The 15,764-nt window shown below is 39.1% G+C and overlaps 2 non-coding genes across 2 annotated transcripts; one reads left to right on the top strand and one right to left on the bottom strand.

The window, feature by feature from the left end:
- Nucleotides 1-3,746: 3,746 nt before the first annotated feature.
- LOC112804368 (small nucleolar RNA R71) lies at nt 3,747-3,854 on the top strand. The gene has a single exon (XR_003202976.1). It is a non-coding gene; the product is annotated as a small nucleolar RNA R71 (small nucleolar RNA).
- An 11,067-nt stretch (nt 3,855-14,921) lies between these two features.
- LOC112804981 (small nucleolar RNA R71) lies at nt 14,922-15,025 on the bottom strand. The gene has a single exon (XR_003203597.1). It is a non-coding gene; the product is annotated as a small nucleolar RNA R71 (small nucleolar RNA).
- Between the last annotated feature and the right edge of the window lie 739 nt (nt 15,026-15,764).

The raw sequence follows: 15,764 nt of genomic DNA, 5'->3' as shown, positions 1-15,764 counted from the left end.
TCAATTTTGGATTAGACTTGCTAGTCCTTAGCCCTTGTGCATATATGCTTCTTGGGAATTGATTTATTTTGACCAAGCAATTGCATTCATTTAGATAGTTGCATATAGGTAGATTGCATTTAGTTAGTTTCCATTGAATAAATGCCATACCCTTACTTCATTCTTGGTTTTAGCATGAGGACATGCTTGGTTTAAGTGTGGGGAGGTTGATAAACCCCATTTGTAGGGTTTATCTTGTGCTTGATTTAAGGGATTTTATGACATTTTACCCACATTTATTCAATGAAATAGCATGGTTTTATAACTTCTCCTTTAATTGTGCTTAAGAGTGAAAACATGCTTTTTAGGACTTAAAATAGCTAAATCTAATTCTCCTTGATTCCATTAGATGCCTTGATATGTTTGTTAAGTGATTTAAGGTTTAGGAGGCAAAGATTGGATCAAGGGAATGAAGAAAGAAGCATGAAAAGTTGGAGAACTCATGAAGAAATGAAAGAACCGGAAAGCTGTCAAGCCGACCTCTTTGCACTTAAACGATCATAACTTGAGCTACAGAGATCCAAATGATGCGGTTCCAGTTGGGTTAGAAAGCTAACATCCGGGGCTTCGAAACAATATAAGATTTGCCATAGTTGCTACACGTATGGTGGCACGCACGCGCATAGTACGCGCACGTGTCGTTGCTGCCACCTGGTTCACTTAAAGCAAAACGTGGCCAGCGATTTTAAAAGCCTTGTGGGCCCAATCCAACTCATTTCTGATGCTATTTAAGCCAAGGATTGAAGGGGGAATGGGGATACTTTTCATACTTTTGATCATTAGCTTAGTTTAGTAGTTAGAAGTAGTTTCTAGAGAGAGAAGCTCTCACTTCTCTCTAGGATTAGGATTAGGATTAGGTTTAGTTCTTAGATCTATATTTTAATTCATCTTCTTCAACTTCTATCTTCTCAATTCCTTGTTGTTACATTCCTTCTTCTTCCATTCCTTTATTGTAATTTCCTTTATGTTGTTCTTATACTTTGTTGTAGATCTACTATTGTTCCTTCCATTTTCTTCCAATTCAATAAGAGGTAATTCATAATAATTGTTCTTCTTTGCTTTTATATTGTTGATCTCTTGCCTTTGTAGTTAGATCTCTCCTTAATTCTTGCAAATTCATGTGTTTACTTGTATTGCACTCTATGTGTTTGATAAAATGTCTCTTATAGCTATTAGTTAGATTTTGTTCTTCTTGGACTAGGTAGAGTAATTAGTGACACTTGCGTTATCTAATTCCTTTGTTGATTGGTAATTGGAGAGATTGCTAATTGGTTTGGAGTGCACTAAAGCTAGTCTTTTCTTGGGAGTTGGCTAGGACTTGTGGCTCAAGTCAATTCATCCACTTGACTTTTCTTTATTTAGTAAGGGTTAACTAAGTGGTAGCAATGAACAATTCTCATCACAATTGAGAAGGATAACTAGGATAGGACTTCTAATTTTCATACCTTGCCAAGAGCCTTTTATAGTTGTTAGTTTATTTTCATTGCCATTTACTTTTCATGCTTCTTATCCAAAACCCCAAAACACATTTCTAACCAATAACAAGGCACTTTATTGTAATTCCTAGGGAGAACGGCCCGAGGTTTGAATACTTCGGTTTATAAAATTAGGGGTTTGTTACTTGTGACAAACAATCTTTTGTATGAAAGGATTTTTGATTGGTTTGGAAACTATACTTGCAACGAGAATTCATTTGTGAAATTCTATACCGTCAAAAATCCAATCATCATGCCCCTTTCTGGCGTTAAACGCCCAGAATGGTGCCAGACTGGGCGTTAAACGCCCATTTGCTGTCTTCACTGGCGTTTAAACGCCAGCAAGTTTTCCTCCAGGGTGTGCTATTTTTCTTTCTATTTTTCATTCTGTTTCTGCTTTTTCAATTGATTTTGTGACTTCCCATGATCATCAACCTAAAAAATATAAAATAACAAAGGAAAATAAATAAATATAACATTGGGTTGCCTCCCAACAAGCGCTTCTTTAATGTCAGTAGCTTGACAGTGGGCTCTCATAGAGCCTCACAGATACTCAGAGCAATGTTGGAACCTCCCAACACCAAACTTAGAGTTTGAATGTGGGGGTTCAACACCAAACTTAGAAGTTGGTTGTGGCCTCCCAACACCAAACTTAGAGTTTGACTGTGGGGGCTCTGTTTGACTCTGTTTTGAGAGAAGCTCTTCATGCTTCCTCTCCATGGTTACAGAGGGATATCATTGAGCCTTAAACACAAAGGATTATTCATTCACTTGAATGATCAATTCTCCTCTGTAAACATCAATCATAGCCTTTGCTGTGGCTAGGAAGGGTCTGCCAAGGATGATGGATTCATCCATGCACTTCCCAGTCTCTAGGACTATGAAATCAGCAGTGATGTAATGATCTTTAATCTTTACCAGAACATCCTCTACCAGTCCATAAGCTTATTTTCTTGAATTGTCTGCCATCTCTAGTGAGATTCTTGCAGCTTGTACCTCAAAGATCCCTAACTTCTCCATTACAGAGAGGGGCATGAGGTTTATGCTTGACCCTAGGTCACACAGAGCCTTCTTGAAGGTCATGGTGCTTATGGTACAAGGTACTGAGAACTTTCCAGGGTCCTGTCTCTTTTGAGGTAATCTTTGCCTAGTCAAGTCATCCAGTTCTTTGGTGAGCAAAGGAGGTTCATCCTCCCAAGTCTCATTACCAAATAACTTCTCATTTAGCTTCATGATTGCTCCAAGGTATTTAGCAACCTACTCTTCAATGACATCTTCATCCTCTTCAGAGGAAGAATACTCATCAAAGCTCATAAATGGCAGAAGTAAATCCAATGGAATCTCTATGGTCTCAGTGTGAGCCTCATATTCCCATGGTTCCTCATTAGGGAACTCATTGGAGGCCAGTGGATGTCCATTGAGGTCTTCCTCAGTGGCGATCACTGCCTCTTCCTCCTCTCCAAGTTTGGCCATGTTGATGGCCTTACACTCTCCTTTTGGATTCTCTTCTGTATTGCTTGGAAGAGTACTAGGAGGGAGTTCAGTAACTTTCTTGCTCAGCTGACCCACTTGTGCCTCCACGTTTCTAATAGAGGACCTTGTTTCAGTCATAAAACTTTGAGTGGTTTTGATTAGATCAGAGACCATGGTTGCTAAGTCAGAGTGACTCTGCTTAGAATTCTCTGTCTGTTGCTGAGAAGATGATGGAAAAGGCTTGCCATTGCTAAACTTGTTTCTTCCACCATTATTGTTGTTGAAACCTTGTTGAGGTCTCTATTGATCCTTCCATGAGAGATTTGGGTGATTTCTCCATGAAGGATTATAGGTGTTTCCATAGGGTTCTCCTATGTAATTCACCTCTTCCATTGATGGGTTCTCAGGATCATAAGCTTCTTCTTCAAATGAAGCATCCTTAGTACTGCCTGGTGCAGCTTGCATTCCAGATAGACTTTGAGAAATCATATTGACGTTCTGAGTCAATATTTTATTCTGAGCCAGTATGGCATTCAGAGTATCAATCTCAAGGACTCCTTTCTTCTGATTCGTCCCATTGTTCACAAGATTCCTTTCAGAAGTATACATAAATTGGTTATTTGCAACCATTTCAATGAGTTCTTGAGCTTCAGCAGGCGTCTTCTTCAGATGAAGAGATCCTCCAGCAGAGCTGTCCAATGACATCTTGGACAGTTCAGATAGACCATCATAGAAGATACCTATGATGCTCCATTCAGAAAGCATGTTAGAGGGACACTTTCTGATCAATTGTTTGTATCTTTCCCAAGCTTCATAGAGGGATTCACCTTCCTTCTGTCTGAAGGTTTGGACTTCCACTCTAAGCTTACTCAATTTTTGAGGTGGAAAGAACTTTGCAAGAAGGCATTGACTAGCTTTTCCCAAGAGTTCAGGCTTTCTTTAGGTTGTGAGTCCAACCATATCCTAGCTCTGTCTCTTATAGCAAAAGGGAATAGCATAAGTCTGTAGACCTCAGGGTCAACCCCATTAGTCTTGACAATGTCACAGATTTGCAAGAATTCAGCTAAAAACTGATGAGGATCTTCCAATGGAAGTCCATGGAACTTGCAATTCTGTTGCATTAGAGAAACTAATTGAGGCTTAAGCTCAAAGTTGTTTGCTCCAATGGCAGGGATAAGGATGCTTCTCCCATAGAAGTCGGGAGTAAGAGTAGTAAAGTCACCCAACACCTTCCTTGCATTGTTGGCATTGTTGTTGTTTTTGGCTGCCATGTCTTCTTCTTTGAAGATTTCTGTTAGGTCCTCTACAGAGAGTTGTGCTTTAGCTTCTCTTAGCTTTCGCTTCAAGGTCCTTTCAGGTTCAAGGTCAGCCTCAACAAGAATGCTTTTGTCTTTTCTCCTGCTCATATGAAAAAAAAGAGAACAAGAAAAAATATGGAATCCTCTATGTCACAGTATAGAGATTCCTTGAGGTGTCAGAGGAAAAAAAATAGAAGGAAGAGGTAGAAGAATTCGAACTTATCAAGATAGAGTTCGAATTGTGCATTGAGGAGGAGTGTTAGTCCATAAATAGAAGGATGTGAGAAGAGGGGAAGAAATTTTTGAAAATTAAAGTGAATTTTGAAAAAATACTGATTGATTTTTGAAAACTAAGATTGAGAAAGAAATAAAGTGATTTTGAAAAAGATTTTGAAATTGGAAATCAAAGAGTTATGATTGAAAACTATTTTGAAAAAGATGTGATTAAAAAGATATGATTGAAAAGTTATAGTTTTAAAAAGATATGATTGAAAAGATATGATTTGAAAAACAATTTAAAAAGATTTGATTTTTTTAAAATCAATGACTTGGCTAACAAGAAAAGATATGATTCAAACATTAAACCTTTCTCAACAGAAAAGGCAACATACTTGAAACGTTGAATAAAATCATTAATTGTTAGCAAGTATTTTTGAAAATGGAAAGAAATTGATTTTGAAAATATATGATTGAAAATATATGATTTGAAAAAGATTTGATTTTGAAAAATTATGAAAACTTAAAAAAAATTGAATTAAAAACAAAATCTTCCCTCTTGTGCCATCCTGGCGTTAAACGTCCAGAATGGTATCCATTCTGGCGTTTAACGCCCAAAATGCTACCCTTTTGAGCGTTAAACGCCCAGCCAGTTGCCCTGGCTGGCGTTTAAATGCCCAGCTTTTTCTGTGTAGTTCCTCTGCTGAATGTTCTGAATCTTCAATTCTTTGTATTATTGACTCGAAAAGACACGAATTAAAATTTTTTTGAATTTTTAATGATGGGGAATAATCAAAATGCAACTAAAATAAAATAAACAATGCATGCAAGACACCAAACTTAGAAGTTTGTATACTACTAACACTAACAAATTGAGAATGCATATGAGAAACAACCAAACAACACACAAAACAAGAGAATTTAAAGATCAGAGTAAGGAAATCAACAAGAACAACTTGAAGATCAATGAAGACACATCAATGAATTCGAAAAATGCAAGAAGAACAGAAACATGCAATTGACACCAAACTTAAAATGAGACACTAGACTCAAACAAGAAACATAAAATATTTTTGATTTTTATGACTTTGTAATTTTTTTAGATTTTTCAAAAATTATATGGAAAAGAAAATAAAGAGATTCAAAATTTTTAATAAGAATTCCAGGAATCATGCAATGTTAGTCTAAAGCTTTAGTCTAAAGGAATTAGACATGGCTAGCCAAGCTTCAGCAGGACATTGCATTCAAGAGCTAAATCGATGAAAATCAATTAGCTTTGGTGATGATAAGAACATCACCTTGAAACTCTAGAATTCATTCTTAAAAATTCTGAAGAAAAATACCTAATCTAAGCAACAAGATGAACCGTCAGTTGTCCAAACTCAAACAATCCCCAGCAACGGCGCCAAAAACTTGGTGCATGAAATTGTGATCATCAATGCCGCCATCAACATGGTACACACAATTGCAATCTCAACTCTTTATCACAACTTCGCACAACTAACCAGCAAGTGCACTGGGTCGTCCAAGTAATAAACCTTACGCGAGTAAGGGTCGATCCCACAAAGATTGTTGGTATGAAGCAAGCTATGGTTATCTTGTAAATCTCAGTCAGGCGGATTCAAATGGTTATGAATGATTTATGAATAAACATAAAATAAAGATAGAGATACTTATGTAATTCATTAGTGAAAATTTCAGATAAGCGTATGGAGATGCTTTGTCCCTTCCGTCTCTCTGCTTTCCTACTGTCTTCATCCAATCCTTCTTACTCCTTTCCATGGCAAGCTGTATGTTGGGCATCACCATTGTCAATAGCTACAGTCTCGTCCTCTCAGTGAAAATGTTCAACGCGCTCTGTCACAGCACGGCTAATCATCTGTCGGTTCTCAATCAGGTTGGAATAGAATCCATTGATTCTTTTGTGTCTGTCACTAACACCCAGCCTTCAGGAGTTTGAAGCTCGTCATAGTCATTCAATCCTTGAATCCTACTCAGAATACCACAGACAAGGTTTAGACCTTCCGAATTCTCTTGAATGCCGCCATCAATTCTAGCTTATACCACGAAGATTCCGATTAAGGGATCCAAGAGATATCCACTCAATCTAAGGTAGAACGGAGGTGGTTATCAGGCACACGTTCATAGGTGAGAATGATGACGAGTGTCACGGATCATCACATTCATCAAGTTGAGGAACAAGTGATATCTTAGAACAAGAATAAGCCGAATTGGATAGAAGAACAATAGTAATTGCATTAATACTCGAGGTACAGCAGAGCTCCACACCTTAATCTATGGTGTGTAGAAACTCCACCGTTGAAAATACATAAGTGATAATGGTGATCATTGGCTTCGGCCCCAGAGAGGGAACCAAAAGAACCAAGATGATCTAAGAACTAGACGTCCAAAGATGAAAATACAATAGCAAAAAGTCCTATTTGTAGAGAACTAGTAGCTTAGGGTTTACAAAGATGAGTAAATGACATAAAAATCCACTTTTGGGCCCACTTGGTGTGTGCTTGGGCTGAGCATTGAAGCTTTCATGTGTAGAGACTTTTCTTGGAGTTAAACGCCAGCTTTTGTGCCAATTTGGGCGTTTAACTCCCATTCTTGTGCTAGTTCCGGCGTTTTATGCCAGAACTCTTGAGCTGACTTGAAATGCCTGTTTGGGCCATCAAATCTCGGGAAAAGTATAGACTATTATATATTGCTGGAAAGCCCAGGATGTCTACTTTTCAACTCAATTAAGAGCGCGCCAATTGGCCTTTTGTAGCTCCAGAAAATTTACTTCAAGTGCAGGGAGGTCAGAATCCAACAGCATCTGCAGTCCTTTTTAGCCTCTGGATCAGATTTTTGCTCAGGTCCCTCAATTTCAGCCAGAAAATACCTGAAATCACAGAAAAACACACAAACTCATAGTAAAATCTAGAAAATTGAATTTTAAATAAAAACTAATAAAAATATAATAAAAACTAACTAAAACATACTAAAAACATACTAAAAACAATGCCAAAAAGCGTATAAATTATCCGCTCATCACCCTGCAATCTATTTTTCTCATTCAACCTTTCAAAAACCCAAAAATACTGTTTTTCATAACCAATAATAAATAATACTTTCCTACAATTTCTTGAGAAGACGACCCGAGGTTTGAATACTTCGGTTTATAAATTTTATTGGGTTTGTTACTTGTGACAACCAAACGTTTGTACGAAAAGATTTTCTGTTGGTTTAGAAGCTATACTTGTAACGCGATTATATATTTGTGAATTTCTTTACCGATAGGAAATCCGTTTGTCAAAATGGTGCCATTGCCGGGGAATTGCAAATGTGTGCCTTATTATTGGTTATTGTAAATATTTTTCTTTTACTTGTTTATCTATTTTTGTTTTCCCTTTTTATTTCTATTAGCTACTATGAGTTCTCACCCCTCTCGGTTTGAGTTTGGTTCTAATTTTGTTGAAAGGAGTGGAAGCTATAACAGGACTATGCGTCACGGTTAAAGCAATCAAAGATGGATGGAGCCAAGAGTATCTGATCAACCCTTTAGGTAACAACACATTCCAAGATATCATGGACAAAGACCATTCTACAATGCATACCAAGCTAATAGATATGGTGGACCCCCTCGTATTTACCAATAAGCCCCACCCTGCGCTTATAGACCATCCTCTCAACATAGCTTCGAACCACCATACTCACAAGCCCCTTTTCACCATTCACCCCGGTATGACCCTTATCCACCCCAATTCCAATATAATTACTCCCAAGAACCACCACCTCCCTATGTACCATGCCCGTATCCATCACCTCAAGAATCACAGGCTCGCCTCAAGGAAATAGTAGATCAATTTCATGCAACCATTCATCAACTGGAGCAAGGAATAAATCAATTATCTTCCAGACGTTCGGACACTCAAGGAATTCCCATAGCTCCATGTGGACAATTTAATGAAGAACGTAGCATGAAGAAGATATTAGAAACTCCAGTAGACAGTACAGAGCATGACTTCGTACTGGAACAAGGAAAAGGAGCTGTCATTATAGAAGAAGAAGAGTTGATTGAAGACTTAGGAGACGCTGAACCTCCATGGGAATCCAGAGTTGTGGAGAATTCTGTCAAGGATGTTACAATTGATGCTAAGGAGGATAGTGCACAACCCCCAAAGTAGGTATACTGTGAAGAATTGGATGGAATAACCCAAGACGCAAGTTTCCTTGATGATGATAATCACAAGTCAAGTTCTCTTAGTAATAAACTTGCATCCGCAAGTGAATTCTTTTAGACAGGTGAATCTTCCCTAAATGAATACGAAGATGATGTTGAGGTAGATTTTTCTCAACCTCCAACTTATGACTTGAGTGATGTTGAGGAAGAAATCGAGGACTTTGAACAAGACATGGTTGAAATTAAAGAAGTTTGCAGAGAAGTGGAGGAATTCACAGCAGAACACAAGGGCGTAGAGCTTGCAGAACCACTGGAAACACTTATCCCAAGGTCACTACCACCCAACTCCAACTTCAAGTGGGTAAAATCCTTAACTTTTATCTTTACTTTTCCACTTGAATATGGTTTACTTGAAACAGATGGCTAGCTTAGAGCTTTTTGCGGCTTTAAGAGCAAAAGGGAAATGTCTCGCACTCAGAGTTGGTATGCAAGATTCCATGAGGTTTCACACTTTAATTTGAGGAGCAAGGATTGGTACAGAGTTCGATTAGTTGGGTCTCGAAAGCTGTTTGCTCACTACAGTGAGAATTCATATTACATATCACCCGACTAGAAAAATGCAGATCAAGACAAAAACGGGTGTAAAGGCAACGTCTGGGATCCTGGAGTCTGTTCTGACATTCAGCACATTGAAAGCCTGAGAATCTGCTTAAAACTGCTCAAGGGCTTTACGTGCCTTGTTTGGGACCCCGGAGGCTGTTGGAATTCCAAACACTTGTGGAGATTTCTGGACGAATTCAAACACAAGCCGCCATAACAAGAAGCTTACCGGAATGTCCAACTTAAGGACTTTAACCAAAAGTGCTAGGTGGGAGACAACCCACCATGGTATGATTGTTCCATTTTCACTTTTATTTTGTTTCGGTTGTCTTTGAGTTCTCTTTTATTTTATTGAACCTGGAATTATTCATAATATCTGCATAAGCATCTGCATACTGCATTCTGCATTTCAAAAAAAAACACCCCACACGAACGCGTAGGCCACGCGTGGGTGTCGAATGGAAATTGGCGTAAAGATCCGACGCCCAAAAAGTTAGGCTGGAATCGTGCGACTGGTGTGCATTTAGCACAATACGGCCCACGCGTTCGCGTCCCTGACGTGAACGCATCACTTGCACCATAATCATCCCATGCGAAAGCATGAGCGACGCGTCTGCGTCGCGTGGATATTATGGTCCCCTAAATGGAAACAGAGAGTTGCGCCAAAACGATGCTGGAATCGTGTGTTTAGTGAAATTCCACACGACGCGTTCACGTGTTTCATGCGTTCGCGTCACTTACATTATCTCCCATTCACGCGATCGCGTCAGTGACGCTTCCGCATCGTTGCATTTTCGCATCATCCACGCTGCCGCGTGAACCACGCGTTCGCGTGGATTCAAAATCACTTACCCCAACCTATGCGAAACCCTACCCCTTCGCGTCACCCACTCACCCCTTTCCTTCCTCCTCTGCACTCTCTCCCTCCCCCTCACCAAACACCACCACTCCCAGTCGTCCAGCTCTGACTGCCGCCGCCCCACCATCGCTAAGACACCCTCCTTCCCCCCCTCTTCTTCCCTTGCACTCCCTCCACTGCCGCGCCGCCTCACAGAGCCACCACCACCGCGCCGCCTCCCATTACCACCGACCACCACCACAGCCCCACAACCTTCACCCCCTTCTTCTTTCCTTACCCCTCCCTTAACCCTAACCCAGCACTACAAACCCACCCCCTGCCACCACCTCAGACCACCACCGCGCCCCCCTCCCATCGCCGCCGCATCAGCAACACCACCACCGCATTCCTGCCATCTATTTGATCCATACCTCTGTTCATACACATACCAGGTTCTGCCAAACACCGATTCCTCTTTCATTAATAGTTATTGCATATTTTTCAGATTCAGTTCAAATTAGGATAGTTAGAGATGCATGATTGTAGTGGATTATAGGTGGTTAGGTAGCTAGAATGTGGTTAGTGGATTTAGGCCTGATAATTGTGCCATTCTTGCTACTTGTTTTATCTATTTCGCGATTCTGATTTTGCCGTGATGATCTTATTGTTCATATATTGTTCTTCCATGTTTCATGCTGCTATTACACTGTTCTTTCATGTTCATGTTATTTGTGTCTCTTTGAAGTTTTATTTATTTCTATATGAACTGATTTTTCTTGCTGTTTATTTCCCGGGAACATCCAATTTTAGCCGAAATGTTGCCCAATTTTCTGCAAATTGTTTCATTTTTCCCATTCTTGTATTGGTTTTGACAATTTTGAATTTTGCACTACTTGGCTACTACCAAACCAATTCATGAATGCACGGGCTAGCATTCTTCTTCCTGTTGATTCCCTAGTTAATAAATTGCATTATTAATGATTTCATTTTAATTTTGCAACTCTTGTATCTATCTGAATTAACATTAATAAACTGAAATCCTTGCTTGAATATGAGTTGCTTGTTCTTTAAATTTGTGAATTTATTGTTAACTAGGAAACCCATCATCGTGCCACTTACTTTAACTTTCTTTTTATTAACTCACTGCTTTTACTTTCTAACTTCCTTTTTACCTACTAACCATTTTAACTTTCTGATTTCCCTTTTTACCTAACTACTTTAACTTTCTAACTCAGGGCATGATCACTATTTTCCTAATTAATATGACTTCCACTTATCATATATTTTGGATTGTGATTTCTATTTTCAGACTTTTTCACTTGAACACAATCCACAATGCACATATATTTGACTCATTTCATGCTTCTCTTGCTCTTTTGCAACTCTGTGCTTATATTGCTATTATTCTACTTGCCTACTTGTTTTCCTGCTTTTGTTCTTCAATTATATCATGGAATTTCTGGTTTTCAGGATGTCTGACCCTCAAAGCAAAGGAAAAGGCAAGGCAACCACTGACAAAGGAAAATAGGCGAATCCTCTATGACCATCCTCGACATTTTGCATGATGATTCCTGGTGGGAAAAGACCTTTACCCCGCAGGAAAAGGCTGATCAGTTGATACCTGCAGCTGACCCAGTAAAATTTGCAAACAAATACTATGAGCTGAAGTACCTAGTTTTTGCCACATCCAGGAACATATACCTGGAAAGGACACTCAAAATTCCAGAAGAACTCAAGCAATACACTTCAGGTCAAATTAAATAGAGAGGCTGGTTCTTCCTGGAGAGAAACTTGACTGAGATCAACTCATCCTGGGTCAGAAAATTATACTGTAACTACTTTAAAACATCCCTGGATGTAGTACAGCACAGAGGCAAACAAATTCTGGTTACTGAGGAAGCCATTGAAGACATTGATGCCAAGGCATCTTAGGCTAGTTTCACTAGCATTTTTCTGTTAGTTTTAGTTGTTTTATGCATTTTCTTGAGCTTAAAGTAACCAAGAATGGTTAAATGAATAACAAAGCAATGAACCATCCAAACAGTATGATTTTGATGCAAATTTCATGAGTTTTTAGTTATATTACTTGAATGCTATGAATGGAAGATTTCTCATGAAATTTTGCAAGACTTTGATGCAGTTGTTTGGATGATTTCAGGGAAGAAGAGGTTAGGCAAGGAAGCAACAAAATCAATAAAGGAAGCTTGAATATCACATGTGGAGTTTAAGCTCCAGTTTAAGCTCCAGTTTAAGCAGTTTAAGCTCCAGTTTAAGCTCCAGTTTAAGCAGTTTAAGCTTAAACTGGAGCTTAAACGCCAAAATCAGGAAAAGCTGAAAGTGGCGTTCAACCTCCAGTTTAACCTTAAACTGGAAGTTAAACGCCAGAATTGAGAAATGCACCAGGGAGCATTCCCACGTTTAAGCTCCAGTTTAACCTTAAACTGGAGCTTAAACGTGTTCGACTATTTTTTTCTCCTCCAGGGTTGCTTTCTCATTTCCACGTTTAAGCTTCAGTTTAACCTTAAACTGAAAGCTTAAACGTGTTCGACTATTTTTTCTACTCTAGGGTTGCTTTCTCATTTCCACGTTTAAGCTTCAGTTTAACCTTAAACTGAAGCTTAAACGTGTTCGACTATTTTTTCTCCTCCAGGGTTGCTTTCTCATTTCCACGTTTAAGCTTCAGTTTAACCTTAAACTGAAGCTTAAACTGCAACTTAAACGCCACTATTTGAAAAGGTTTCTGGGCCAAAGATATTGCAGTTTAAGTTAGCATTTGAGCACAAACATTAACTTAAACGTACTCTGGTATGAAACCCAATTGAATATCATGGTTTATGGGATTGGGCCTGAAGAATTGATGAGTCTGGAATTTCAATTTGTTGAGTCATGTGTCATTACTTGATTATCACTAAGTTGGCTCAATGAATGTTACAGAATTGGATCAGCAGCCTCATCAGGGTTATGGATCATAAACCCAAAGCAAAAGGAAATCAGGGAAAGGCCTCAAAGCCCAAGAAACACAACAGAAGCTCAATTTAGAAAGTGTATAAATAGGATAGAATTTAAGTTAGAAAAGGACTTTTGGATCATTTTGCTAGTTTTCACACTTTTGTAATTGAATTCAGAGCTATGACTCACTAAACCCCTTTCATTGGGTTAGGGAGCTCTATTGTAATTCAATGAATCAATAATAGTTTTTATCTTCTTCTTCAATCTTTTCTCTTGAATTTTGTTAGAAAGCTTCTCGATCTAATTCCATTGGTTAGTTGTCTTGGGAAAGAAACTATCCATAATTGGAATCCTTCGGAACCTTGGGAAAGGAATGGAGGATTCATGCTAGAGAAGCTTTCTCACAGTGAATTGGATTGAGGTTTGGATGGATATTGTGACATGTAATCCTACCAAATTGTGGTTCATGAAACTGTGTGGTATAATCAGTGATCGAGCATCATCTCTTCTTATGAACATTTAAACCAAGGGATTGGGAATTTGTTTGTTTTTAGAGAGAATTGGTGAGCCAAGGGATTGGGATCCAATCATATAAGATTGCCAAGCAAAATTTAATGAATGCATTGGTTGAGGAAGGGATAAAAATGTTTTGATTCGGAGATCTCAATATCTCCTGAAACCTAATGAATTCCCCATTTCTGATCTACCACTTTCTCTTTACATTCTGCAATTAAATTCATGCAATCACCCCGACCCCTTTTTAATTTCAGCAATTTAGCTTCTAGCTCTTTAATTCATGAAATTTAAGATTCCGCAATTCTCATCTAAATCTTGATTCCGCTCAACTAGAACGCACTTCTAATCCGAATTGCTCACTCAACCAATCCTTGTGGGATTCGACCTCACTCTATTGTGAGTTTTTACTTGACGATAACCGGTGCACTTGCCGGAAGGAATTTTTGCCGATCGTGCAATTTCCTAAAATTGTAGCATCAAGTTTATGGCGCCGTTGCCGGGGATTGGTTTTCGATTGACAATTCTCAAATTGGAAGTTAACTAGATTGAGCATTTTTCTTGTTTTGTTAATTCAGTTCAAGTTACTTGTTGAATTTTAATTTCTGCACTCTGTTACTTGCTTTCTTTCTTTATGCCTTTAAATTCAAGCAACTAACTCACTGACTCACTAACTATTTGAATTAATTCCTCAACTGCTCTAACCATACTCTTCCATTAGCCAAGAGTATTTCACTTGTTTGTTGCCTGTGTTGTGTTCTTGTATGACAGGTAGGAGAGGAGAGACATCAACTCCTCCATATACCGAACCAGAGAGGACCCTTCATAAACTTAGAAGGGAAGCAAGAGGGAAGAGAGTACTGAGAGAAGAAGAATCTGAAGGAGAATCTGAGGACAATTTTGAGGAAGCTCTAGATCTCAACATGGATAGAGAAGTTCACAACCATGAGAGAGCTGATGGAAACAATGCCATTCTCGAGAGGAGGGTTCTTGGTTCATACATAAACCCAACCTCTGGGAATTGTGGTAGCAGCATTCAGAAACCACCCATTCAGGTCAACAATTTTGAACTCAAACCACAGCTAATATCACTGGTGGAGGATCATTGTTCATTTGGTGGGAGTGCTAATGAAGATCCAAACCAACATCTCACAAAATTCCTGAGAATTTGTGACACTGTGAAGTCCAATGGAGTCCAGGAAGATGCCTATAAACTGCTCTTGTTCCCATTTTCACTTAGGGACAAGGCAGCTAAGTGGCTGGAATCATTCCCAAGGGGGAGCCTAACAACCTGGGATGAGGTGGAAAGCAAGTTTCTGGCACGTTTCTACCCCCCATAAAAGGTCAATAGGCTTCGATCTGAGGTTCAGACTTTTAGACAACAAGATGGTGAAACTCTCTACGAGGCATGGGAGAGGTTCAAGGATTTGACAAGGAAATGCCCACCAGACATGTTCCATGACTGGGTGCAATTGCATATTTTCTATGATGGACTTTCTTATGAATCAAGGAAGGCTGTAGACCATTCATCAGGAGGTTCATTGAACAGGAAAAAGACTGTGGAAGAAGCCATTGAAGTGATTGAGACAGTGGCTGAGAATGAGTACTACTATGCTTCAGAGAGACACAACACTAAGAGAGTCATGGAGCTGAACCATGTTGATACAATTCTAGCCCAAAACAAGGTATTTGCCAAGCAACTAGTAGAGCTCACCAGGAAATTAGAAACAAATCAAGTGGCTGCAATACATACACAAGATCAAGAGGAAGTAAGCACTGAAGGAGGTGATTGGGAAGAGGCCAACTATGTGGGAAATCAACAAAGGCAACCATATGATCCACATTCCAACACTTACAACCGAGGCTGGAAAAACCACCCAAACTTTGGGTGGGGAAACCAGCAAACCCAACCACAAAACCACAAACCTTACAACCCCAACCAACATAACAATTCCACATACCAAAACTCCAACCAAAGATCATACCAAGCCACACAAAACACTTACTCCCAACCACCATATCATGGCCAAAATAATCAACCTGCCCAACCTAATCCGAACCAACAATTTCAAGATCAATTAACCAGGATAGAAGGAATGCTTGCAAACATGGGTCAGGACATAAGTGAGTTGAAAAGCTTTAGGGATGATGTGAGATCTACCTTAAGGAACCATGGTGAAAAACTCAAGAGG

The sequence above is a fragment of the Arachis hypogaea genome, chromosome 5 (genome assembly GCF_003086295.3).
Source record: "Arachis hypogaea cultivar Tifrunner chromosome 5, arahy.Tifrunner.gnm2.J5K5, whole genome shotgun sequence".
Classification (NCBI taxonomy): Eukaryota; Viridiplantae; Streptophyta; class Magnoliopsida; order Fabales; family Fabaceae; genus Arachis; species Arachis hypogaea.
The sequence above is the reverse complement of the archived record's forward strand: the minus strand, read 5'-3'. Positions and strand labels throughout refer to the sequence as shown.